The sequence below is a fragment of the Bos indicus genome, chromosome 6 (assembly GCF_029378745.1).
Source record: "Bos indicus isolate NIAB-ARS_2022 breed Sahiwal x Tharparkar chromosome 6, NIAB-ARS_B.indTharparkar_mat_pri_1.0, whole genome shotgun sequence".
In the NCBI taxonomy this organism is placed as follows: Eukaryota; Metazoa; Chordata; class Mammalia; order Artiodactyla; family Bovidae; genus Bos; species Bos indicus.
Window position 1 is genome coordinate 60,795,811 of NC_091765.1, and position 7,536 is coordinate 60,803,346.

Consider the following 7,536-nt stretch of genomic DNA (forward strand, 5'->3'; position numbering starts at 1 on the left):
GCAATGGCTCCATCACTAAGTATGCAGATTCAGGTTAGCGGGATTCTATAAATGGATGAAAGGTGAAATTTTCATCTTCTTCCCAAAGGCTGAATCTAGGAAAGTTTCATGTTGTGGTGGAAAAAATAATGCAGGCTTTGTTTAGGGCCTGGGCAAGTCCTTTAAAGTTTCTGAACCCGGTTTACTCACCTATAAAAAGGGAAAAAAGAAGATACCCCAAAAAACGAAGTGAAGTGTTTCCTATATAGCACCAGGCAGAATTCACCCTTGATGAATGTTACTTCTTCACCTCCTCATTCCTCAGCAGCCCACACACTCCTCTGGGGTGACAGCAGTTGCAAGGCAAGCATTACTGCTCACTATGTTGCCTTTGGGCTTCCCAGCTGGTGCTAGTGGTAAAGAATCCACCTGCCAATGCAGGAGACACAAGAGACACGGGTTCAATTCCTGTATCGGGAATTTCCCCTGGAGAAGGACATGGCAACCCACTCCAGTATTCCTGTCTACAGAATCCCATGGACAGAAGAGGCTGGTAGACTACAGTCCATTGGGTTTCAAAAGAGTCAGACACAACTAAACACATGCATGTATACACACGCAGCCTTTAGTGAAAAGGCCCTCAGTTTCCTAATCTCTAAAATGGGAACAGCACTACAGTATTCTGTAAGAATTAAATAGGGTAACAGCTAAAACAAGCTCTTTGCACAGAGTTCCACAATAATATATTATTAAGACCAGTGAGATCCAAATATTACTAAGTACAGATTTTAAAGTATTATCTGAAAAGTAATTATTTTCTTAAGCCACTATTTAAAACTCAGAAGTAATTTGTGTTTTTTTCCTCACCTCCCACCCTCCTGTCAGCTACTCACACTAAAGGTGAACAATCCCAATTCCATGAGCAAATTATCCATAAACCTTCTCCAGCGATTCATCGAGGCTCACGTGGAGGGCATGATACTGAAGAGGTGCAAACCAAGCCGGCTATAACACCACTTCCAGTTCTACGGCTGTAACTCCAACAGCATTTCCTAGAATCACCAATCCTGAATTGTTAGAGCATGCCATTTGGGCAGAAAGAAGTCTATATGCAAAAAAACAAACACCACAATCTGTCATTCTGAGGCCCTGCCTGCTAAAATTCACATTTCAGTCACTTGTCCTTTCTGCTCTCTCAGAACCTCATCTTTCATCTTGGCACTTTCCTTGTCATTCTTGGGCTATAATTCAAAAATACTTGCTGATTCCCAGAGCACTTTCGAAATTAACTTCTTCTCAGCTCCTAGGACCTTGAGTCTGTACCAATGATTCCACATTCCTGGAAGGCCCCATCAGCTCACCCACAAGCTCCAGTGTGTCTTGGCCTCCACTAGTCAACTTGATCCTGAGGGCAGAGCTCCCTATATCTCAGGCCCAGATTCCCAGACTTATCAATTTCATGGATGATTAAGCTGCCAAATAAAAATATTCCCATCAGTTCAGAATGGCATAATCTCAGAGAAAAGGACAGATCTTCTCAGTTGAACACACTTGGAAAATACTCACTATATGGTCATCATTATCACTCGGATAAGGAGAGTGGAAACCTCACCAACAGACAACAGCCCTAGCGCTGTGACGTGCATACGGTAGACACTCCACTAACTAAACTCTTACTCACAGGGCAGCAGTTTGGGAAACGCTACATTCCATACCACCAGTCATGCCAAGGCTTCCTTCTTCAACAACAGCGTTGCCTTCGCTCTATGGAGCTCTGTAAGTTCTCCCCAACCTCATCCTCCTAAGTGCATACTTCTCCCAGCCCGGTTCCAAAAGTGCATTCTTTTTACTCAACTTGAAAAGGAAAAATCAAAACAAAACCGCTCTGCCTCCTACTTCAAGCATTCCTGAAGCATACTTTCCGAGAGAGTTACACTTCAAAAACTTTAGTTATAACCTAGCAGATAAAATTTTGTAAGACTTCCACAAGCGGCAAAGGACAGAATGGTTCACTTTATTTATAACAACTACCAAATAACTAACAAACAATAAAGAAAAACCTTAATTCATATTCCATACCATTCATTTTTTCCATGTTATCTTTCCAGAGCTGTCCATATGAATCTACACATTTTACATACCAATAAATAATATGCTGTGACTTTTTCCTGATTACAAAAATAATGCCTGTCCTAGCATTTGTTCAATACTTAGAGGACCAGGTAAAATATTATGAAAAAGAGATTATGTTGAGAGGGAATGTCTCCTGTAACTCTACACCCCATGCCCCCTCATACCTTGAAACAGACCAAGGCTTCTTACTTCTTGCCAAGTTGTGATGACTTGACTTTCTACCCCCCCGTACTGCGTCTCTTCAGCTCTCATCTGGTGTTTGCGGTTCCTGCCCTACTCCTACCACAGGCCCAGCAGCCCTGGAGCCTAGTTATGATCAGAAGCACTAGATCTACCATCTACTTATTATCACTTATTTAAATCCGGAGAAGGCAATGGCACCCCATTCCAGTACTCTTGCCTGGAAAATCCCATGGATGGAGGAGCCTGGTAGGCTGCAGTCCATGGGGTTGCTAAGAGTTGGACACGACTGAGCGACTTCACTTTCACTTTTCACTTTCATGCATTGGAGAAGGCAATGACAACCCACTCCAGTGTTCTTGCCTGGAGAATCCAGGGACGGGGGAGCCTGGTGGGCTGTCGTCTATGGGGTTACACAGAGTCTGACACGACTGAAGTGACTTAGCAACAGCAGCAGCAACAACTCTGGCTTCTCTTCACCTGCCTCACTTAAAGGTTAATGAGGCTGAGTTTTGAGAGCATATTAAAAGCGAAGTACATTACAAACATCAAATTAGATAGGTTTCCTTCGACCCATCACAGATTATAAAAAAAAAAAAGTTGATGTAGGTACATTTGGACAGCCATCATTCCTGGTACTACAGCATGGGCATCTGCTCAGTACAGTGATGGTGCTAACATGAAATGATAATGATCAGTTTATTCCAGAGACCGAGGGCTGCAACTCTGATCAAAGGCTAAAGAGACAAGGCAGGGACATGGGAAAAGTTTGCCCAAAGTTCATATAGGTGCCCTGGCAACCAAGGCACAGGATAGTCTCCTCTAAAGCCCCTGAAGAGGCTTATTCCTTAGACCACCTGCACGCCCTGGAGCAGAATCTCTTCAGAAGATGCTGTAAAACAATTTCAAATACCTAAAGTGCTCTACCCAAATCTAATTATTACCTTTTCTCCTACCTCAACTGCAGCCCCACAGAGTTAATTTTATGACAATCATTCTTTGACAAACAAAAACTAGAAGGGATGTAAGAAATGGGCAACAAAATGAAGGGCATTCCACACAGTAGGCTTCCCTGGTGGCTCAGTGATAAAGAATCCTCCTGCCAATGCAGGGGACCTGGGTTCAATCCCTGGGTTTGGAATATACCCTGGAGAAGGGAATGGCTACCCACCACAGTTACCTGGAGAATTTCATGGACAGAGGAGCCCGACAGGCTACCGTCCATGGGGTCCCAAAAAGTTGGACACAACTTAGCAACTGAACAACAATTCCATAAAGCAGGACAGCCCAGACTTAGTGAAACAAAATCAGCTTCATCTAAGGCTTCACCTGTAGTCCTCCTTTTCAAATGGTTGCATCACAGGCCCCTGGACTGGGACCTGAAGGCTCAAAAGACACCATGAGGGTGCCTTCTACTGCAACACCATCATTTTACAGATGGGAAAACTGAGTTTCCCAAGGTCACACAGTAAATTTAAGTAGCAGACAACCCCGGCCCAGAAGGCAAGTCTTGGGATTCCCTGGCTGGTGGTCTTTTTGTGAAATGCCACTAGACATTTACTATGGAGCATCTGTCACTCTGACAAACTACTTCACACCATCAACACGTAACAACATGCAGAGTATGCATTGTGCTTAGTCACTCAGTTGTGTCTGACTCTTTGTGACTCCATGGACCGTAGGCCTCCAGATTCCTCTGTCCATGGGATTCTCCAGGCAAGAATACTGGAGTGGGTTACCATGCCCTCCTCCAGGGGATCTTCCTAACCCAGGGATCAAACCCAGGTCTCTTGCATTGTGGGCAGATTCTTTACCACCTGAGCTACCAGGGAAGACCAAGAATAATGGAGTGGGTAGCCTATTCCTTCTCTAGGGGAACTTCCCCACCCAGGAATCGAACCAGGGTCTCCTGCATTGCAGGAAGATTCTTTACTAGCTAAGCTACCCAGGAAGCCCCAGAATATGCGCTAATAACATGTAAAATTAAAATGGGTAATCTGGGCATATCTTCCTTACATTCATTTGTTAGTAGTACAACTCTTTTGAAAATAAATGAACATAAAAAAAGTTTTTAAATCTGAATAGAAGCTTCTTAAAAACATTCAAATCATTCTGAAGACATGCTGTTCCAATCAAATCTAATTCCAAATAACAAATCAAATATGTCTTACAAGAGAATGCTTATTGAATAATAAAAGCAGTTAAACATAGTCTTATATAAAATAAAACTCGGAAGTTCTACTGCTTTACAAGCAATGAACTGTCCACCTCCTCAGAGGGATTTTCTTGGGAAGCTGACATTTATGTCAGAGATAACAACGTATAAGATGTGTAAGAGTCTGAATATCAGACTTGACACATAGTAATGAACAAATGCTACTTTCCTTAACTTGGGAGAGGAAAATAAGCATCGCCCTCATAAGCAGTAATATCTTCTTACAATACTTTTCTAAAAGTCTGTCCTGTGCCCATGAAAAGTGTAAGGGGCTATACTAAATCAGGGTGCTGAATATTTTAAAACTGAAGAAGGTATTCAGACAACATCCCATTTATTTTAAGAGACAAATTTAGATATCCTAAAATCAGGATAATCAACATAATACTGTTCCAATACAATGGCAAGCCTCCCAGTATTCCTGCTGTAACAAAAAAAGAAAAAAAAATTGATTTTTGTTGTTTCTCTGGTGGCAGGGAAAAAAAAAGTCATCAAACTTTGAAACATGACATAAAAAGAGTAACAGTTTTAAAATATTTTATCTTTGTACATGCGGATTCTTCCACTATTTAGCCGATTTTTCTTAAATGATTTTGTAGTCAGGATTTTTATTACTCCAGTTAACTGTAAGAAGTCAGTCTTTTCAACTTCAGCTCCTGCGTTTTTCCACTAGCACTTTACAAAAGTTTCAGAAAATGGGACTGTGCTGGCTCCATGCAGGTGAATTACTTAGTTAACTGTATTAACATCCTTTTGAAGAGAGAATGAAAGAAACATTTCTTTCCTTTCCAGTTCCCTGGAAAAGGATCTTAACTTTAGAATTTCTTCTCAAACGCTCTGAGCAAATATCTAGACCGACCCCAGCCAATGGAGTCCCTGAGTGATTTTTTGAGGTCATATAATTAGCCAATGACCAAAGAACAGCTACTGAGATCTTCATCTGTTATCCCCAGGTGCTCTGCCTGCCAGCCCACTGCACTCTACCGCCACCTGTGTTCTCTCAGCATTCCAGACGCCCCCCACCCCAACCCTGAGGCTCCTCATCCTCTTAACAAATGTCACCCTTTCAAAACTGCCATTTCTAGGACTCTGCAAGTTACCATAAACTGCTCAACAAATATTGCTTCCAAGCTACAAACTGAAAACACCACAATGTGGCTTCATAAAGAAACCCCCCTTCCTGAACGCCCAGCTACCCGAATGCACTCTTAATTATCATGGCCATTTGAGGACAAGATGTGAAAAATAAATTCATGACAAGAAAAATAAACCAAAGACTTAAGAGCCCCCAATCCAGAACAACAGATCAGGATGCCACTGTTTGCTTTTTAAATCAGTGAAATATTAAAACAAAGAACAAACCAATGCCAACCTCACAAAGTTTCCCCATTTCTTGGAATTCAGATATGATTGCTGGCATCATTTTAAGAGAATCCTTTGAGTATTTTACCTAAGTCATCAGGCACAATGTAAAGCCAGTGACTGAGGGACTTCTAATCAAAACGGAGCCGAGTCTTGTCTGAGCTTCTGACACTGACCTTATTCTCCTCTCAGTGTTTGGCCCTCCCCAACCACTCAATCCATCCAAAACAGTCTGGGACAGTCATGGCTCTAAACTGCCCTGAACTTGACCACAAAACGGCCACAACTCTGTCTGATTTTTTCAATGGTTTTTGCTTTTTTTTAATTCAGGCCCTGCGGTCCTTCGACCCTTAGCCCCTGACCCCTCAGTTCTAGACCTCTTCGCCGATGTCAAGATCACCTTTGTTTCTATGGCACTCCGCATCCCTCCTCCGTCCAGCAATGTTTTCAACACACAAATGTCATTTCTAGGGTTCAACCCTCCATTCTGTCCGGCGGGCAGCAAAGTGGATTTCAGGATCAGCTTCCCTGATTCGGTCCCCTTCGCACAGCCATTTTCTAGTTAAAATGCTCCCTGCCTCCGAGAGGGAAATGAACTTTTCCCCCTTTGATCTCCCAGCGGCTAGGCTCTGAACCCCCTAGAATCCATCCCGGTCTTCAACTCCCGGCAGGAGTGCGCTGCCGCTGGTGGAGGGAGAGCCCAGCCGCACAGCGGAGGCCGGTGCCAAGGCAAGGGGGTGTGCGCTCTTCCCCGCCGGCTCCCACCCTCGCTTTTTCCCCTCCGCAGCCCCCCCGGCGCACCCCCTCCCACCCTGTCTCCCCCGCCTCAGGCCCTGCCAAGCCCCGGCTGCCGAGGGAAAGAGGGCGCCGAGAAGCCAAAGGGATGGAGTCAAGGAGTGAGCCCGCAATCGCCGTGCCACCCGGCCCTGCGGCACGGGAGCGGGACACACGAGACTCCGCAGCGAACGCCTGCTGCAGATGCTGTGGCAGCTGCTGCAGCTGTGGCTGCGGCTGGGCGAGTGGCAGTGGCCGCGCTGCCCTCGGGGCCGCGAGGAGAGGAGCAGCCGCCCGGGCTACGCGCCGCCACTAGCCCCACGCCGCTGCGGCTGATCGAGTCTCTCCCCAGCACTCCCGGGCCGCCCCGGGATCCAGAGTAAAAGCAAGGAAGAAAGCTGTGCTCACCGGCAGTACGCGGCGCTCGCCTCGGCTCCGGCGCCCGGCAGCTCTGCTCCAGTCTCGCCCTGCCGGGAGCGTCAGGATCAGCTGCGGGAGCAGCGCACGAGCTTCCTACTTGAGACCAGGACGGGCTCCGGCGACTGAGCATGCCCAGTGCCGCTCCGCCAGTCCCGCGCAGGGAGCGGCGCCGGCGAGATTCCACTTCTCCAGGCTTTGGCGGCGGCTGCGCGGAGAGGCTGGAGGGGCCTGACCGGGCGGGGGCAGATCCCGAGAAAGGCGGGGCCGGGGGCGGGGGCCGAGGAGGAGGGGGCGGGCCGCGCTCCTAGTGCGACCCCTGCAGGCAGAGCCTTCGGGGCCTTTCGAACTCACAGTCCCCTAATCATCCGAGAAGATGGCAAGGAGACAAGGCGGGCCAGAACGTCGAGACCCAACGCGAGGTAGCCCGGCATCCCCTCCTTGTGGCTCGGTGTCTGTCTGCACCAAAAGGCAGT

At 46.5% G+C, this 7,536-nt stretch overlaps 1 protein-coding gene across 11 annotated transcripts in view; it reads right to left on the reverse strand.

The window, feature by feature from the left end:
- APBB2 (amyloid beta precursor protein binding family B member 2) overlaps positions 1-7,267 on the reverse strand; it is a 385,290-nt gene extending 378,023 nt beyond the window's left edge. For 10 of the 11 annotated variants that reach the window (XM_070791344.1, XM_019962637.2, XM_070791343.1 and 7 more), the window contains exon 1: positions 7,052-7,266. The gene's annotated coding sequence lies outside the window, so the exon portion shown is untranslated. Of the gene's footprint in view, positions 1-7,051 lie in introns of all 11 variants that reach the window. The other variant, XM_070791347.1, reaches the window with a different exon arrangement.
- Between the last annotated feature and the right edge of the window lie 269 nt (positions 7,268-7,536).